The 20,956-nt window shown below is 36.5% G+C and overlaps 1 long non-coding RNA gene across 2 annotated transcripts in view; it reads right to left on the bottom strand.

Annotated features, from left to right (window-relative positions):
• Positions 1 to 2,834: 2,834 nt before the first annotated feature.
• LOC140631861 (uncharacterized) overlaps positions 2,835 to 20,956 on the bottom strand; it is a 280,039-nt gene continuing 261,917 nt past the window's right edge. For both annotated transcript variants that reach the window (XR_012029380.1, XR_012029382.1), the window contains one exon: positions 2,835 to 3,464. This is a non-coding gene — a long non-coding RNA (uncharacterized lncRNA). The remainder of the gene's footprint in view (positions 3,465 to 20,956) is intronic.

The following is a 20,956-nucleotide window of genomic DNA, read 5'->3' on the forward strand; positions in this document are numbered from 1 at the left end:
CTAAAATGGTTGGAGAATACTGTTGGCTTTGCCAGGGGAATGTATCTAGCATGAACCTTGACTTGGGTGTTTTCTTCCTTCTTTGTCTCGCCTTCTTGCTTTTAGCCTTAGAAATGGTGTCATCTGCCAGTCTCTTTATCAGCAGGATAAAGAGGTTCTGGAGAGAATGTTATTTGACATTCAAGAGTGTTTAAAGTTTATTATTTCTGAATGTGCTGTTGTGTACAAAGCAATTAGGCTACACCCTGCTGATTCCTTTTTTGCTTGGATTATGTCTCAGCTCTGTCTTGCCTGGTGTTTATCTACATTAAAGTTTTCTCTTCCTCTCTCCCACTCTCATTCTTGTTTCTTTTGTAAATAAAATATTGAAGAAAACAGAGGTGAAGAATGCAGATGAGGAGGAATGTGTCTGGAGATTTTTTTGTAGGATTATTATACTTTGAGGAATAGATGTAGGAGAAGATTCCCTGGCTTTGTGTTGAATGTAAAATTCAGGCTTGTGTATAAACTTTGGAACTAATGTAATTTCTATTTTAAAATAAGAAAGTCCTGGTGTGGTGATCAGCCAGTTTATAGTAAACTCTCTGTGATCTAGGTCAAGGGTGACCAGACAGAAAGGATGAAGTAATAGATTTGGCTGTTTGCTTCCTCTTGCTTTTCTTTTGCTAGAGGAAAAGATGGAGATCTTTCTTTTTCCAGGATATTCCTGCATTCATCAAGACCCGTCCCTTGGAAGGAACTGGTATTAGGCATTTATACTGTAATGTGGACAGAAGTCTCTGTGTTAGCATTTGTGAATCTCATCTCTCATTTTGTATCTGAAGATGGTACTCTGAGAAAGAATTTAGGAAAAGATAAGAGACACAAGTCAAGTCTGATGAAATCTCCTCCAAAACATCATGTCTTTTAAAGTAGCACATAGCAAAGGTACTAACGAGCAGGTTCTGTTCTGGTGCGGATAAGTGAAAGCAGCAAGTCTATAATATACTCTCATGTATTCTTATATAAAATATTTAAGAAAACATCTGCTTATTTTAAAATTTTTATTATTTTAAAACATTCTTTATTTCATTAAATTTCTATTTTATTTTCAGTATAGTTAATACAGTGTTATATTAGTTTCAGGTATACAATATAGTGATTCAACAATTCTATACATTACTCAGTGCTCATCAGGACAAGTGCACTCCTTAATCCCCATCACCTATTTAGCCCGTCCCCCATGTACCTTCCCTCTGGTAGCTATCAATTTGTTTTCTACAGTTAAAGAATCTGTTTTTTGTTTTTTTTCTCTCTCTTTTTCTTTGTTTTGTTTCTTAAATTCCACTTATGAACGAAATCATATGGTATTTGTATTTCTCTGACTTATTTTGCTTAGCATTATACTCCCTAGCTCCATCCATGTCATCATAAATGGCAAGATTTCATTCTTTTTTATGGCTGAATAATATTCACATATATATGAATACTATATATTAATATATAATATATACATATGGATGGATAAAGAAGATGTGGTGCATATACCACATATACACCATACCTTCTTTATCCATTCATCTATTGATGGACACTGGGCTGCTTTCGTATCTTGACCATTGTAAATAATGCTCCTATAAAAAGGGGTGTATGTATCCCTTTGAATTAGTGCTTTTGTATTTGGGGGGATAATACCCAGAAGCGTGATTACTGGATCATAGGGTAATTCCATTTTTAACTTTTTGAGGAATTTCCATACTGTTTTCCAGAGTGGCTGCACTACTGAGTATTCCCACTAACAGTGCATGAGGGCTTCTTTTTTCTCCACATCCTCTCCAACACCTGTTGTTTCTTGTGTTTTTATATTAGCCATTCTAACAGGTATGAGGTGATATCTCATTGTAGTACCGATTTGTATTTCCTTAATGATAAGTGATGATGAGCTTTTTTCATGTATCTGTTGGCCATACGGATATCTTCTTGGGAGAAATGTCTGTTCATTTCTTCTGCTAATTTTTAATTGGATTATTTGGGGTTTTTTAAAATTATTTTTTGGTGCTGAGTTATGCAAGTTCTTTATATATTTTGGATACTAACCCTTTATCAGATATGTCATTTGCAATATCTTCCCCCTTGTATAACGTGCTTTTTAGTTTTGTTGACTATTTCCTTTGCTGTGCAAAGGAAGTCAGAAATCCTACAACTGCTATCATCATCAGCTTTTTATTTTAATGTAGTTCCAATAGTTTATTTTTGCTTTTATTTTCCTTGCCTCAGGAGACATATCTAGAAAAATGGACAATGTCAGAGACATTACTGCCTGTACTCTCTTCTAGGATTTTCATGGCTTCAGGTCTCACATTTAGGTCTTTAATCCATTTTGAGTTTATTCTTGTGTATGGTGTAAAATAGTGGTCCAATTTTCTTCTCTTGCATGCAACTGATCAGTATTCTCAACACCGTTTATTGAAGAGATTATCTTTTCACCATTGGATATTCTTTCCTGCTTTGTCAAAGTTTCGTTGATTCTATAGTTCCGTGTTCATTTTGGGGTTTTCTATTCTACTTCATTGACCTATGTGTCTGTTTTTGTGCCAGTACCGTATTGTCTTGATTACTACAGGTTTGTAATATAATTTGAAGTTGGAAATTGGGATATCTCCAGGTTTGCTCTTCTTTTTAAAAATTGCTTTGGCTATTTGGGGTAGGATACCTGTTTATTAACTTATATTCCCTAATCACAGGCCAAGTGCCAGAACAAGAATTAAAGGAAATATAAGCCTTATAATAGAGTTTTTATTTTTATTTTATTTTTTAAAAGATTTTATTTATTTATTCATGAGACACACACACACACACACACACACACACACACACATACACACAGAGGCAGAGACACAGGCAGAGGGAGAAGCAGGCTCCATGCAGGGAGCCCGTAGTGGGACTTTATCCCGGGTCCCCAGGATCAGGCCCTGGGCCGAAGGAAGAGCTAAACCACTTAGCCATCCAGACACCCCTGCCCGATAATAGAGTTTTTAAAAAAGATTTCATTTATTTATTCATGAGAGACACAGAGAGAGGCAGAGACATAGGCAGAGGGAGAAGCAAGCCCCCCACAGAGAGCCTGATGCAGGATCCATCCCAGGACCCCAGGATCATGACTTGAGCCAAAGGCAGATGCTCAACCACTGAGCCACCCAGACACCCCTATTTTAGAGTTTTTGTTGTTTTGTTTTATTTTTAGTACTTTTAAATGATAAGCTCCATCAAGCTAAATATTTTTTATACCTAGAAGAAGGCTATTATTATACATCTCTGTGTATTTGTTTTGTCAATAATAATAATAATTACTGATTCTTCTCCTCATCTGCTGAAGACTTTTTGATAGTTATCCATTCCATCTTCCTGTCTCTCTCCTTCTTCCTCTTCCGCCCACGCCTCTCCGATCAGGCTTGTAATGAAAATTCTATTTAAAAGCTGAGTTTCTGAAATGCAGAAAGGAATTGCATCAAATATGGTCAGTTTAAATCTTAAGAGCAATAATTTCAAGAAAAATGATAAAAGCTAAAGCAAGGAGAATCAAGGAAAACTGGGAGTAGAGGGAGAATAGAGAGGGCAAAATTGGAAAAGAGAATTTTAAGAAGTAAATTGGGGTTATATCTTGGTGTTCTTTGAGAGGAACACTGAGATCAGGGTTTAAAGGGTACATATACCACCTGCCACCTTCCTTTAGTGAACTGTCCAATGTAATAAAGAAACTTGATCAGGAAAAATCATTTATGTTCCCTATGGCAGGATTTTGAGTTTGAACCAAGCTCTGTTTGCCTGAGGATACAGATAAGTGTGAGTCAGAGGGTAGCTTGGGAGGAAGGAGAATAGTGATTGCATTTCTGGAATAAAGATTTTGATTAGTTTCAATTGCTGGTGTTTCCCTTGGAATACAGCATAATAATAAGAGAGAACCATGAAAAATTTTCCTAAATATAATTTACAAATGCATGCATAAATTCTGTACTTCATATATTCTGAAGTTCATGTAACCATCTAATCTGTAATTATTAATTTTAACAGGCACCATTATTACATGCATATACCTACCTTTAAGAGAAAAATATTTCAAATTATTTCAATGAATCATCAATTATAAGATGCATTTGTTTGAGGAATGTTAAAATATCTAAAAATACATATCAATAAAAGAACATGCAAAATACTATAACAAAATACACCAAAATATTCATAAATACTTATCACTAGATTTTGGAGTCATAGGCTATTTTTGTTTTTTTATATTGTTATCTATTTTGAAAATGTTTTACCCTGATCATTAGCTTCTTTTCTAATCAGAACCAAAAACACGGTTCAGATGTAGTTTTGCCAGAAATTCACAAGAGATGAAGAAGCCCTTTGCTTCTGGGAACTTCTGGTCTCATTGGCAAAATCCTACAACTGCTACCACCATCAGATAATTCTGTTCCAAGGTCCAGCAAAAGAGTCTTTGAAATTATCACAGTTTGTCCTCTAGATTTCCCTGCCCATAAAAAACATAACTTTATTTAGCATAAATTATTTGTGCATATATAAATGTAGACATATCCAAATTGATTCATGTAATAGTAGGTCAATTTCTAGACAACTCACCATGTAATTTATTTTAAATGGACAGTAAAATGTTTAAGTTCACCAATGTTCCTCAAGCCTCTCTGCCTCTTATGCTTTCTTTAGCTCATCTAGATTCAAGGTTTGAAGACTACCATGCTGGTTTAACTCCAGCTCCCATTCACACTGAGAGTCTCTGAAACAATGAGGTCAAGTGGTTAAAAGGTAGATGTGCCACCTACCACCTTCCCTTAGTGAACTGTCCAATGTAATAGAGAAACTTGATCAGGAAAAATCTTTTACGTTCCCTACGACAAGATTTTGGGTTTGAACCAAGCTCTGTTTGCCTGAGGATACAGATGAGTGTGAGTCAGAGGGTAGCTTGAGAGGAAAGCAGATTTAGATTGCCTTTCTGGACAGCTTTCCCTCAAAGCATCATCTTCTAATGATTTTTTAAAGATTCTCATCAAAAAATTATAGAAAATGCTTCATGATATATGCAATAAAATAAATTAATAGTCAGGCAGTGAGACATGAAATCAGAGTGGTGGCTGTTTTACATGTTTTGCTTCCAACCCAAAGTTCTCTCACTCTTGGCACTGTTAGAACCTCACTTTGCTTAGAGTCTGGGCATGTCTGGAGGGCTTGGAGGACTGATTTCTAGGGCTCCCAAAAGGAAATACTCATCCAACTGGAAGAGGGAGTTGGATTTACAAGTTAAAGCCAAGAAAAATAGGTTGGACTTAGAGGGCAGAGGTAATTTTGAGTACAGTGTAGTGTCTGACTCTCAGTATGTCCTCTGGATCATCTCTTACAGAGTCATGGATAGTTTCTGGAAAGAAAGTACTTCAGTAAAGAGGAAATTTAAAGAAATCAGTGTGTGCAATTGGGGATGAAAGGAATCTTCTTGACTTGAGGAGGCCTTTGGAACATGGAATAAACAGGTTTATATCTGGACTGGAGACAAAAAGCCTGGGAGTTGAGTATGGGGCAGCTGCCACATAAGAAGTTCTACCAGAAGAAGGAGTATTTACCTCAATGACATGATCAGGAACAGAAAGACAACAGAACTTAAATGGTAGTTTCAAGTTTAGGTTAATAAACATGTGATGCCTTCTGTAAGGAAGTTTGAAGAGGCAATCAGAGGTGGTTGGGGCAGCCTAGCATTGCATAAATACCAGTGGACGGAAATAGAGAAATACTGTTTTGTTACTGTTTTAGTGGTGCTATTGTGACTAATAGAATTTGGGTTGCACACTTAAACAGCATCCCTAAACTTGGTGCAAAGTGACCATGGTCTGTCTCTAGTGATCTTGTCCCTGAGGTGGTATTCTGTATCAGAGATGAGACCATTGCTCAGCACTGCCCCTCTTCTAATACAAACAGACTATAAGACTTTAAAACTCTAAACTTGGCAACCTTCATGTAATTCCATGAATTCTCCAACTTCAGGAGGAATCCTTACACAAACCAAACTTTATTCTAAGTTCCTATCAGGTGAAACTTGGGAAATTATTTTTTTCCTCCTGGTAGAATCCATACTTTCCAAGTATTTCCTGGGAATTGGCAAGGAATGTTTAAATACTCTAAAACCTGGCTCTGATTGTTTGTCACCTGAGAAGAGAACTATAATGCAGGGGAAAAAAACTTAGAACTCGATATAGATAATGTAACTCTTTCTAGAGTCATTATAAACACCCATCCACAGGATTCTTTACTTGACACTGGCTTGCCAGCAGGCTCCAGAGCTAAGCTCAAGTCCTCTCAGAAACAATGCCTTCGATCAGAAATTCCCAATATTCAGGCTCAATATCTCACAGCCTTAGGGAGGAGAATGCCATTTCCTCTTCTAGGCTGAAGCCTACCCCATTTTCTCTCAAGTGATTTGGCAGAGAAGACAGACTTTCTTTAGGGGAATGTCCCACTCTGTTTATCAGATGTTGTCTGGCCCTTAAGTCATGTAATAAAATAAGTAAAATATTTTGACAACAAAAGTTATTATAGTCAGAAGTAGGCCACTTTTAGGGGTTTCAGAAGGTAGAAGTGGGATTTGCTGGAAAATCCAGTCTGTTTTATGGTCCAGCCACCAGCATAAGATAAAAGACAGGACAGATGTGCTGTCTCATCTATCCTGCCATCAACCAGTCTCAGCTTCCAATTTCTTGTGGGCTGTCCTTAGACGTAACACACACTCTCTCCCTTACACACAAGCATTCCTCATAAGAACAGTACAATATATTTTTTTTTGTGGATATGGATGCCTACATTAAAAACAAAAAGTCTTCATCTGTGAAGGTACAATTACACATCTAGTTTATATTACTTACTAATTGCTAGTCGGAAGTAGTGTTCTCCAAAAGAAATGGGTACTTGTGTTAAATCTAGATAACTAAAAGCACCTGCTTAAATGGCCATTCCCAAAGACGAATTCTGATTTTTACTATAGAATAAATAATCTGCACTCAAAATAGCAGTTTTTAGCTTTGATAATTTAAATTTTCATTCTCCGACACTTTCCTTATAAAAATTAATAAACAACTAAATAAGACCTTGAGAGACTGCAATTTCAAACAATTTTAAGGCATATTTGAATGGTTCTGGTTATGGATACTCTACTAAGATAAATATTTATATAAAAGTGGTGTTCTTCTGGGCTGCTTCATTTCCAGAATATTCTGAGTTAGGATCTATGAGGAGGAAGAGAATAAGCTCTTGGATTTCATTCTGGAAAAACTTTCTTCTAAGCCAATAGAACTCTGTGAACCAATATTTCTATGGCCACCACTTTTACATTTAGAAAAGGACTTTCTTCTTGTCTTTTAAATGTTTCTTTGGAAAAATATTTTAAAGCCTCCTGAGTCTTTTTAATATTCCAGTTCTTAGCCTAACCTTTTGAATCACTGTTTTCTGGCTTATCTTTGGGATCATGTTTTTCTGTTTGATTGTCCATAGTTCCAACCTAATAAAAGGTTGTGTAGTTAAAACAATGAAAATCCCTCCTCGGTGAATTTCTTCAATTTAATGAAGAATGGAACTACTGAAATTATGTCATGGGGACCCTTCAGCGGCTTGGAGATAAAATATCTGCATTCTGTTTTTTTTTCATTCTCTTAGAGTTCACTGCATTTTTTCCTCTAAGCTGCTTTTGTTTCTTTGTTTTTTCCTATCACTTAGACAATGATATATCTCCTAGACATTATCTCGTAGATAATATAGCTGCCTTATTTATTGTGTTAAATAAGCATACAATGTTTTCCTCACTTCTCTTTCTTATATTAGTTCTCTCTCCCTTCTCCTTTATCTAGTAAAGGAGATAAGGGAGCCAGCTATATGGATGGATATCTGGTGAGAAAACTTCCCAGAAGAGGAAACAGCAAGTTCAAATCCCAAAAGAGGAGTATAGTGCGGCTAGAATGGATTTAGCAAGAACAAGAGAGTAGAAAAGATGAACTCAGAGATCAACTAGACCTTTTTAAGCCATGGAGAGGCTTTGGGTTTCCCTCCAAGTGAGGTGGAAAACCACTGAAAGATGCTAATCAGGTTTACTCTTCAGTTTTCAGAGGCTCACCCAGACTAGCAGACATGCTGAGAATACACTATGGCTGACAAAGGGAAAGATACAGGGTGAGAGCCAATGGAAATAACCCAGGAAAGGGATAACGGTGACTTGGACCAGGTTAGTAGCAAGCAGTTAAAGAGATTAAAGAATTGTTTGGACTCCGGATATACTTTGAAAGAGCCCACGGGATTTGATCACCAATTAGTTGTGCAATGATGAAAGAGAGATATAAAGGATGAATCCAAGATTTTGGCATGAGAAACTGGTAGAAAGGAGTTGCCAGTAACTGAAATGGAGAGGGTTGGGAGTAGAACAAAGATAAGTTTGTTAAGAGAAAATTTCCATAGATGTGCTCACATTATGACTCCTAATTGATCTCCAGGTATAGATGTTAAGCAAGCAAGTGACTTTATGGGTCTGGAATCCAGAGGAGTGTTTCAGATTGCATAAACAAATATAAAAATCCTCATTATATAGATAGTATTAAAAATGGGAGAATTAATAAAATTATCAAAAGAATAAGAGTATAGATTAAAAGAAGAGGAGGTCCAGAAACAGTAGTCTAATTTCTCCAAGTATTTTGTTTTGGATTATGTCCCATTATTGCAAATGTCTCACTGGCATAGCAATCTATCCTTTCTTTAAGGGAAAAAGCCCAGAGAATAAATATTCCATCAAGAGCTTTTCCTTTCTTCTGCAGAGCACACACATTCATTGGCAGTGATCCAAGAACAGGTGTGTGTTTGCCTGTGAGTCTGTATGTTTGTACATATTTTTCTTCTGATTTTGAAATATGTTGAATGCACCAGATTGATTGGAAGTGTAATCTATTGGAGGAGGAAATGGTATCAAGATTTGTTAGAAAAAATAAAATAAGTTAATTGATAAATATAGAGAAAACAGAATAGTTCCTGAGTCATTGTGCAGAAACTGATGACATAAGGATAATGGAAAAGGATTCTGCTGAACTTGCTGCCACAAGAGTGAGGCTCATGACAGAGAATCCTGTCACAGCCTGACCAGATGGAGGCAACACTTGGCTGAAGGAACAAATGCCACCCCCAACTTTCTTGGTTATGGGCAACTCGTAACACACAAATGACGTAAATGATAATTAGCTGTGGAGCAACAGGTGCCTTATTTAGCTAGCACTAACTTGGGGTAAGGTCACACAGCAGGAAAAAGTAAAAGGTTGAGGACAAGACAAGGAACTCACTGTCAAATAACAAGGACAACACTGGGGCTGCCCATTCAGGAAACTCCTTGTGGCAGACCTTTTTATAATCCTTCCACTACTTTTGGTTAGCCTCAGTGTAGATAATCTGCAGTAGTATTACTACATTGGTCCTGTCTTGTGCCATTGCTGTCTAGAAGGGCACATTGACAGAACAGAACAGATAGGTAAACAAAATAGTTTTTATATATCTTCTCACAGAAGAGAAGAGGACATTCCGAAATGCACCAAAATATTTTAGCATAAATTCATGGTAAATCTCTGGGTATATACATCCAGATTGGCTGTGCATTTTTCCAAGCTAAAGTGAAATGGAAAACACATCAATTGATAGAATCTATGCACTTCACAATAAATCCAAATCTCAAAAGTAAGAAATTAAGAAATGATGCTGTTACTCCCATTAAAGGGATTTGGTAGGTTGATCTGAAACAACTCAGAATTTCTTTGAAAGTCTGGGCTTAAGATTAATTCTTGTCTTTGCCTGGCAGGCCTCCCTGGGTTAATGAAGCCCCAGGAAGAAGTCTGCACCTTTGCTGTAAGGGTCATGGCACAGTTTTCCAATTTGGAGCTATCAGAAGCCACAAAAATAGTATTACAGTTAAGGTTCCTTCTTGAATCATTCAGAGCCAATTTGATTTTTATTGTGTTTCCTGGCACAAAAATACTTTGGAAGGTATAATTTGGACATTCAGTATTGGATTTACAGGAATCTTTGCTAAAATGCTTTGAAGGTTGGATGGGAATATAAAGGAAGAAAGGAAACAAGGCACAATATTTCTGTTTCTAGTGTTGATCTTTTGCCACCTGGATAGAACATTTCTAGAGAGAAATGATGCACAGTGCAGATTTGGGACAGTAAAATTGAGAGGTTGATTGTTTTGCTCTTTTAAGTTCCACCAGGAGAGGAAGAAGTTGAGCTACTTCTTAGGGAATATCGGGAGAGTGCCAGCTCTGAAACATGCATTCACAAGTGACAGTCACATTGGTCCCATCATTTGAGCAAGAGCAGAAGCTCCAGCCTTAATCACAAGCAGATGGTATTCCAAGTTTTGTTCTTGGCAAAATAGTAAACTCAACACTTCAAAGCTTTAAAAGCTTTTCAAATTATTTAAGATAATCAAGTCCCCACCCAAGCATCAATTCTTCCTGTTAATGTTTATACATTATTAATGTTATAGGAAGAAGTACCTCATGGCTAAATAAAGCTCACAGATAAATTACCACAGTACATTAAGGATACTCTGTTTAAGGGAATTCTTTAAGTAATGGACGTCTCTTTGCCACAACAATCTATCTTCTTCCCCTGTACAATCTGAACAAGAATACCAACACTTGCTTTCTTGGAAGTAGAATTAATAATAGCTTGAAAAAGAAATCCTTAGCTGTGGAAGCTAACTGCTTTGGGAAGATTCATTCCTACTCAAAGCAAAAAAAAAGCATTGGCAAATCAAAGGCAGAGTCTTGTTTTCTTTAAATGAGATGGAATGAAGCAGAGAGTATTTATTTAAAGCTTGGCTTGGTTGCATATATACTTTGAAAAAAAATGTTGAAAGATGTCATTTCTCTGGTAAGTTTAAAAATATAGATGTAAAAAAATAAAAAATAAAAAAATATAGATGTATACATTTGCGTAACCCCACACATTCTTTTTATATAGTAAGTGATTGATTGTTCATTATTATTCTCATTATAAAGGGTCTATGCCATCCATTTTACAATATGGTTTACCTCAGTCTTTGCTTCTTGGAGGTGTCTTAGTGAGACATTGGTTTCACGCTAATGCCTTCTTCCACTTTCTTGCTGCCTGAGAGAACTTAGCATAGTTAGCTTTCTGACTAAAGTCAAGGACATAACCTTGTACAAACTTTTCCTACTTAGAAATTACTGTACTTAACTACTGAGGAATTATTGTGAATACTTTGTTATTTAGATCTTGTTATGATATATAAACATACATCATTATATCATGAATTTGATTTTTTTAGATATTTAGACTGTGACTAATATATGCTTCCTTTGTGACTTTACTTATTTTATTTTATTATTATTTTTTATTCTGCGAGAGCATTCATAAGTCTCACCAGATTGTCAAAGGGGCCAAGGGACAAGAAAAAGTTAGAAACTCTGATAATTTGTTTGTTTTTTTGTAGTTTTTCCTTGTCTGAAAATGTTTTTTCCTATTGCCTTTATTTCTGAAGGATTTTTTTCTGGATGTAATATTCTGGGTTGCCTATTATTTTCATTTAGCATATTGAATATATCTACCCACTGTCTTTTGGCTTTATTATTGCTATTGAAAAGTCATTGCTAATTGTCACTATTTTGAAGATATTCTCCTTATTTCTGGCTGATGTTATGATACCATTTTTAATTTTCAGTGTAATGGCTTTAGGTGTTTTATGTTTTGCTTTGTTTTTAAAATTTGTTTGGCTTTTTGAAGCTATGGCTTGATGTCTTTCAATAGTTCTGGAAAAATTCCCTGAAAATTATATTTAAATTTTGCCTGTGCTCCATTATATTTGTTTCTTTCACTATAAACCTTCTATAGAGAATTTTATGCTCTATGTATTTCACTCTTTCTTCTGTATTTTGAATCTTTTTGTCTACTTCAAATTACTTGGTTATTTTTTTCTGGTCAGTCTTCCAGTTGTCTAACTCTCTCTTCAGATGTGACTAATCTGCTATTGCACTGAATTCTTCATTTGAGTTATTGTATTTTATAGTTCTAGTAGTTCTGTTTGGTTTATTTTCAAATCCATTATATCCCTATTCTGGACTCCTTGGATTATAGCTCTTTATGTACTTCTTTTTTTTTTTTAAATCAGTTTTTTTTTTAATTTTTATTTATTTATTTATGATAGTCACAGAGAGAGAGAGAGAGAGAGAGGCAGAGACACAGGCAGAGGGAGAAGCAGGCTCCATGCACCGGGAGCCCAATGTGGGACTTGATCCCGGGTCTCCAGGATCACGCCCTTGGCCAAAGACAGGCGCTAAACCGCTGCGCCACCTAGGGATCCCCTGTACTTCTACTTTCTTTTTTCCAATCCTGTTTCTTTCCCCTAGGTTATTGATCAGAGTCACATGTGTATTAAAAGGCACAATTGAACTGTACTTTGTTAGAAAAAATAGATAACTAAAAAATATATATTTCAAAGCATTTGGGCATTATAGTAAGTAGAACCTGGATTAGAGTAGCTTCTCTCTGAGCCTCAATTGCCTCACCTGTAAGATGATAAAATTGGGAAAAATAAGTGGCTCCCAGAAATTCTGGATTTTACAGGCCAGTAAACTCTCCAAAACTAATTCAGTATGCATTAAAGGATAGTCAAATTTTTATGTTTCTAAATAAGAATATTAGCAAAAAAACTATCACCATTATTTCAGAAAAGAAAGGTCATTTAACAGAAACAAATTTTAAAACAATGGCTATTCCTTCCAAAAGAAAATTAACTTGCATCTGCTAAGTTGTCCTTATTTCTCTCTCAATCTCTCTCTCTCTCTCTCTCTCTCTCTCTCTCTTTAGAGTAATCCTGAAAATTACAAGTCCTCAGACCCAAGTTTTGGAACTAGAGGAATTAAGGATATGAAGTTTCTTCCAGAATTTATATTCTCTGGTTTCTAGAATAAAATGCTAATTAGAATTGTTAATGAACATAACAAGAGTTCTGGAAAGGAGATAAGATGACCTAATTTTGTTGAGGAATGATTCAAAGCAAAGTCAGGCCTTTCACTGGACCCGGCCTAGTTCAGTGTAAGAGTAACCTGGGAGTTTAAAAAAAAAATCCTGCAATGCTCAGGCCAATGCCATTCTGATTTGGTCTGGGGTGGAGCACTGTTATGGATGTATTTTTATATTTCAAATAAACAGTGGGGGTTAAGAACCACTTTAGAAAACTCATGAGCTTTGAAATCAGAAGGTTTAAAATTTAGGCATAATTTCATTACTTACTATGTGACCTTAGCAAGTTATTTAAACTGTCTGGCCCTTAGTTTCTTCATCTGCAAAGTAGAGATTATAAAAGATCCGCCCCCCTCTCCACAGGGGCCTTGTGTGTGTAGAATAGAAAAACATAAGTCTGACTGTAATGGGAAATAGAAAAAATTAAGATTGATTAGGCTTTGAGCATTTGGCAGGGAAGTTCCAACTTAAAACAAAAATTTTATGTTACTTACCATGATGCTGAAAATAATCATGTTCAATAGCTATGACTGGGTAGGTATTTTTTATTGGATACCTACTATATTAGTGCCAGGTGCTTTACCTATATTCTTTAGAATCCTCAAAATAGCCCTACAAAATGGATCTTATTATCATCATTTAAAAATTGAGTACATGCCTCAGGAAGCAAAATTAACCTATTATCCTACCCAGGATATAAAGAGCAGAACCAGGATTTGAACTCAGGTCTGTTTGGCTCTGACTCTTGCATTCTTGGCATATATCAGGACATCGGAGTGGGAACCCAGTTTTAGTTTGGTCAACAGTCACTTTAACATCTTATTTTGTAAGTGAAGTTGTCAACAATTAGAAGAGGAAATGTATTTAAAGCCAAATAATGCAAGCTAGGTAGAAACAAGACTTGCAGGTAGACCAGCCCTGATGTTGTTGAGGCCAAAGTTCATAGGACAGATGTAATCTAGGAGAGTTTTCCTTCCCTCCCCCATCAGGTAATCCTTTTGTTTTGTACATCTCATTCTTATGAGTATCACTAGCAAATAAAACTAAATAAAAGGTTGTTTGGCAGCAATTCAAAATGTTCTCCATCCAGGTGTTCTTGCATTTTCCCAGGGATTTACCAAGCTTGGACCCAAACGAATGAATGATTTGTCATGGGGTCTTTAGAAACTATGGTTAGCAGCTGGAGAAGATATTTTAGGACAAAACACTTCTTGAGAGCCCCTGGGATTGTACCCCTCAAATGCATCCTATTTCTATTAATAGCGGTTTGTTAAAGGAAAAAGAAAAGAAAAATGAGAAACATTTCAGTATTGAACAGTCATATTTTAACCAAAACAAGGGTGTCAGCATCACAATTTAAGAGTCAATGGCCACAGGAGTCTGAAACCAGTGCCACAATCTAAACACAACTCTGATTTCTAAAATAGAATACTAATTATGACTCAAACAGTATTTGATGCTCTAGAGTTAACTCTCTGCTACTTTCCATGGACTGCTTTCTCCTAGTCTACTACCAACTTCTTCTTGACTCTTTTTCACTATTTCCCTCTACCTGCTACCTCCTTTCTCTGAGATATCCTACTTGCTTGTTCTTTGCTTACTCTCAACTGTAAATCCCATAGAAATGGTCCCAGAGATGATTAGACTGATGTGAACTATTACCATTTGTTATGAAATGCCCCTGCTGGACAGAGGTTTCAAGGCAGACCACCTCAAAAGCCACAGACCACAGATAACTGCTAAGCCCTGATCAAACTAGTACAACCAGGTTAACTAGAAGCCATGGTACAAAGTGGGTGATTTTTGAGTGAAAAACCACAAAAAAAGATGATTTTAAGAATGACAGACATTTAGTGTGAACTGTTAAATGCACACCCCATGTGGATATAAGCCTGGTCTCCACCTACTTCATATCGGATTCTGGTTCAGATGTACTCTGAGCAGAGCTGGGATTAGGGTGAGGCAAGAGAACCCTGGATGCAGAATTTCGGGAGGCACTCATTCTCAGGGTTATGCAAGGGCAGAATCAGAACCTAAGAGTGGATGCCTCCTTAAGTTTTGTACCCAAAGCACTTCATTTACCTCTTGCCAGTTCTGCCTCTGCTGCTGAGAGGCATTTAGTTGCCTTTGTTTTGACTTCCTTTTACCTACCGCTACTTGAATTTTAGTGGTGGTTTTACCACTAGTACTATTATTTCTAATACAAAAATCTGTAAGAGTTTAATAAACCTTGTCCATTGGGTTGCATTTTTCATGGAGAAGTCTCCCTGAAGGAATTCTTAAAAAAAAAAAAAAATTTCAACTACAGGTTAAGTTTACCTTGATAAGGGTTAAGGGTTAATTAACGATAATAGACAGTTTGGGAATTTCACCATCAATTTTGTTTCCTCCTGTGTTGAGAGGAATATAACAAACAACCCACACAATTATTTTCTGAGCTGAGCTCTAGTGAACTGCAGAAATTTGTACTCTGTTTCAGAGGTGAAGAATGAAATATGATGTGGGCAGAGGTCAACTATTCCTCACAGAACAGGAAAACAAAGAAAATTTTTTTCCAACAGATTGCTTAAAATATTTGAATCATGTGGTCTGCAACTAGAATTATTTGCATGCATGCCATAAGCTGTTGGAAGTAACTTGTATTCCTACAGAGATGAACCATTACATGATAGCTTAAGGGGTACATCTCAAACATATTGGACTTGAAAGTAAACCAAATGGCAATTATAGGGCAAGCACTAGAGGTAAATGTCAATTTTATTCCTTAGTAAATTAAATGTGCATCACAAAAGCCTTCTTTCGTAAAGTATAAAAAGACCTGTAGGTAATGTACCAACCAGATCACCCTTTAGCTATTTTTCTCTAGCTGGCAGGAGTGCTAGATGCTGAAGGCTCAGGACTATGTCCCAATTTGGGGATTTGCCCTCAGGCTGCTGATACTACTTTGCCCAAGTTCGCAGCTCCTCCAAGGGAGCAGCTTGTATTTATAACAGGATGATGCAGAGATACGGAAGCCTGAACCTCTTGCCTCTAATACAGGCATCTCTAAAGGACCATCTTGTCTGTAGAGCATCCTGTGGTCTCACTGAGGACATTGCAATTGTATCACAGTTTGACTCTCCCTCTGCCCAGTTCTTCTTACCTTACATCCTCGTAGGTGTTTTTCCTGAAAGCATTCCTCAAAGAATCTTTCACAAGACAATCTCAGAATTTCACTGTTTACTGGGAACCCTGGTCTAGGACAATTGGGACCAGGAGTTATCCTAACAAGCAGACTCTAAAATGAGATTTTGGAGTTGGATAACCTCCCGGATGGAGAGCAATGATAACTATTATTTTACATGCTTCCTCTGAATAAGTAGGAACCATGTCTACTATTTTTGAATTTGAATGAACTTGTGACTGCTTTGACTACTACTAGTAGATTTTGGTGAAAGTAATCCTATGTAATTTATGAGAATATGTAAAGAAGACTATGCAGTTTTTTCTAGTCTTGTTTACTTTTTTTAAAAACAATAGATTTTTAAAGAAACTATTTATTTATTTGAGAGAGAGGGAGAGAGAGCACAAGCAGGAGAGGGGCAGAAGGAGAGGGAGAAGCAGACTCCCTGCTGAACAGGGAGCTTGATGCAGGGCTTTATCCCAGAACTCTGGGATCACAACCTGAGCCAAAGGCAGACGCTTAACTGACTGAGCCACCCATGCACCCTTAAACAATAGATTTTTATTGTATTTTACTTTTTTTTTTTACCATTTAAATTATTTAAAGTTTACAGTTCAGTGACAGCTTTGTTTATTCTTCAAACTCTCTGACACCATGTAAAAAAGCCAACCCCAGTTGACATCTCAACCCCAGTACCATTTGCATTTGGAACCAGATAATTCTTCCTTGTGGGGGACTGTCCTGTACATTGTAGGATGTTTAGCAGTATTTCTGGCTTCTACCTAATAGATACCGGTAGTGCTCCCTTCCCCCTGGTTGTAACAAATAAACATGTCTCTGTCATTTCTGCATTCCTGGGGACAAAAATCACCCCTAGTTAGGAATAACTCCTTCAAATAAACAGTTTTCAGCCCTTTGAGTAACTCCAAGGAATTTGAAGCTTCCCAGCTTATATATCAAACTTCATGAAGCAGAGAAAAATAATTCCTCCCTATGGTGCCATGTCCAAATTCCTGTCCTGTAGAATCTGTAAATACAGTAAAACTGTTGTTGTTTTACAGCAGTAATTTTGGGGGTGTTTTTTAAATGCCGTATTAGATAACCAGAACGAGGGAGTAATAGTAATTATAATGACCATGGAATTGGATGACTATAGCTGGAGGCAATCAATACATTGGAGAAGATAATGAACACTGAGAATGTTTAATCACCAATTAATGAAACCCAATTAATAAGTGAATGTGAAACCCAGAGTTTCTCCTTTGCAGTATATAAAGACACTCTAATCTCCAGAAAGCTGAGAATCAGGTTAAAAGTAGCAGAACTGTAGAAGAGGCTGAGTTCTCAAGTTTGGCAAGTTTTCAATGCCAAGGACAGGGATATGTTTAGAGGAATGGAATCCTGAGACATGGCAAGAGGAAATCTGCGTTGATTATTCCAAAAGTCCTGAATCCCCAGATTCTCCTTAACTCTCTGGGCCTGAAAAAAAAAAAAAAAAGTGTTCCAATCCTCTCTTGTTAAGTTTCCATTCTATCCATTTGCTTGAATCCTTTGCCTTGCTTCATTTTCCTTCTTGGCCACCAGGTCAATAACCAGGGCCCAGCTCTGGAAGTGCTGGGACTGATGAGAGGAAAGTGGCTATAGTGTGAGGAGCTGCAAGTCCTTCCAACATGTGCCGGCAGGCACTGGGAGAACATCCATGGGACTGGATCCTAAGTCTACTAGATCAATCAGGAAAGAACATAGAGGCAGATAAGGGGGAGTTTATATGGAGGCACTTTTGAATAACATAGACTTAACACCCTGGAAAGTACCTTAGGAGATAATGCTAATGTTTTCTTTGAGGGTCACTCTTAGCATCTTGGAAGAAGACAACCCTAGTTAAAAATGCCATACCTACCATAGTAATGGATAAGGTGTGAAAAAACTAAGTAAACTGGACATGCTAGATTGGATACGCCATGTAATTCAAAAGAATGCATCATGCATCAGCCTACTATGTTCTATGGGAGAGCCCATAAGACTATTTATCAATGACATCAGAAATATGCCAATGAAAAAGGGACAGTGGTAACAAAAAGCTTAGTTATGACGCTCTTCTGCAGGTCATGGCTGAATGTATGAGATGCTGTGTACAGTAGGTCTCCTGAGAGCAATGGAGTTGATGGGGGTGGTTTCTGGAGACTGATTAGCATACCTCTAGCCTGCTCCATTCAATGTCAATGATGAAGAATTACTGCCAATTTTAAATTAGAATAAAACATGTCAAATTGTTTCATAAACTACACAATGATATTCTGATAAAAGTCCAGGCTTGTTATCTATTAAGTTATGAGATTGAGTCATGTTAACTCTGTATCTCCGTCAAACAACACAGTGCCTGGAACCTAGAAGGGGCTCAATAAGGGTTTGTTCATTAGATGATTGTGAAAATTGACCATTAATATGCCAAAAAATCTCAGATATGTTGATGATATGAAAAAGGTAAAATATTTATAGTTTATTATTAAAGTTACCTGGAAACAATCAATCCACATGCTCATTGTGCAGTCCACTCAATTCAGTCAAAAATAAACATGTAATTTTTAATCTCTACTTTTGAAGACAAACTCTGTTGTTGGAGACTATAGTTGGTGAGACTAGACTCACAGCAGAAATAGCAAGAGAACAAGATGAGAGCATATTAAGTGTTTTGTAGTTCAGAGACTGTGGGAAACAATGCAGGTTGAAATGGCCATGAAGGCTTCCAGGAGGAAGTGGGATTTAGGTTGGATTTAAAAGAGGATACTGGGCAGAATGGATGGAGTTGGGGTGGTGGTGGGAAAGAGGTAGAGTGTGAGAGATCAACTAGATTGAAGGCCTACGTGCAATTTTGGGACTGTAAGCTTATGGCCAAAGAGGAAATAGATTCCACCAGAAACTCTGGTAGACTATATGTTGAAGAGCAGTGGAGGATGTGCTAAGGTAAAAATGAGGAGTCACTGAAAATTTTTTAACATTAGAACACATCATGTGCTGTTTCTAACTCAGTAATTTACCCTTATCACTACATAATTTTTTTCAGGCACCTCTAGTCACCAAGATAAATCATTGTGGCTCTTATGATGATGCTTAGTCTATATCATTTGAGGATAAAATTAATGTATTTTCTCTGTGTATTCAGTTTATTGCAGCTCATGTATAAAAATGTGAAGGAAATGGCACTTAGTATCCATCTTTGACCTGCTTCACCAGATCCTTCTCATTGGCTGGGTACATTCCTATTAATAATGATCATCACTTTGCAACTGCAGTAAGCTTTTTTTGAGCTCACTATTCTTTCTGTGTATTTTCACTAAACTTTTCTGGGGTAAAGCAGTAAAGGGCTTATTGAAATTTAGAATGGCCAATGTCTAAAACAATATTTAGAAATTATTTAATCAGCCAAATTGATTCCTTATCATATGTTAAAATCATATGCCCTATTAAATCAATTCCCTAGCTTGCATGTTCTGTAGAATATATACTTTGTGAATAAAAATATTCTTTTAAAAATATTCTGAAACTTAATAGCAGCTTTTGCTTAAAGGACAAAAGGAAAGAAGGAAAGTAGGGAAGGCAGGGAAGGAGGGAAGAGGAGAGGGAGGTAAAGAAAGAGGTAAAGAGAGTCATGTCTGACATGGGTCTCTCAAGTCCCTGATATTTTTTCTCATGTGTCTCTATGTGTTTGTCATTATGTATTAAGGTTATAATTAGAAGGGTTATCCTCCAATGGCTAGTTTTGCTCAGGCAATATTCATGGAGTTTAGTTAAGAGATATCTGGTGGAAGATTCTGTTTTTGTAGGGTAGAATAGATTTCTTTTTTCACATTATTCCAGGGCTGAAAGGTAAGTGACAGACACCAAAGTGTACATTTCTATGCTCAAGCATATCTTAAGAAAAAATTAAAATGTAGCCCTTTATTGTTTACTGATTAAAAAGAGAAAAGTTGGGACATGATTTGAAGAAATATGATTAGTAGGCATAAATTGGCATATTCTCTAATCTCAACCATTTAAAACTACTGATCACCTGAAACAGGTAGTCTCTGTGGTCTAAAGCTATAACTGCTTTTTAAAATAGTTATTACTCTCTGGAATAGATTTTTTTTCAAAGGATAGGTGACAGTGTTCTTTCTAGCTCCTTGGTCACTTGCATTTTGTTTACTTAAAATCTCCTATGTCACATTTATGTGAGATCCTAGTGGTCTTCTGAAGGGAAATGCATTTTAATGAATGGCCTATTTCTGTAATTTCTGACTAAAATTTGCTATTTTGTAGTTTGCTACCTCAAAAAAAAAAAAAAAAAAAAGGCAGTCCACAGAGGCAGAGAATAAGGAAATACGACAGTGGTAAAGACCTGTAGACATCAATAGTTCATGTTTTTTATTTATAATGATAAATGAGAGACTAAGATCTGAGATTCATTCCCAGAGATGGAAGAACTCTGAGTTCTTAACTCCTGGGTTAATGGATTATGCCTGCCTTTATCTTCTCCTTTAATTCCCGAATGTTTCTCTTTTCAATACACTCAGTTGCTTCACACACATAGACATCACTGGGTGTGATTCTGTTAAAACATTCATCTTGGCACATTCTAATGTGGTCTTAGCAAATATCAGTGGGTCAGATAAATTTCCATTGGAACATTTTGAATAAGGCCTCCTTGGCTACCATAATTTGAATATATAATGTTTATAAACAATATACAATAAAATATGT

This window comes from Canis lupus, chromosome 4, assembly GCF_048164855.1.
Source record: "Canis lupus baileyi chromosome 4, mCanLup2.hap1, whole genome shotgun sequence".
Taxonomy (NCBI): Eukaryota; Metazoa; Chordata; class Mammalia; order Carnivora; family Canidae; genus Canis; species Canis lupus.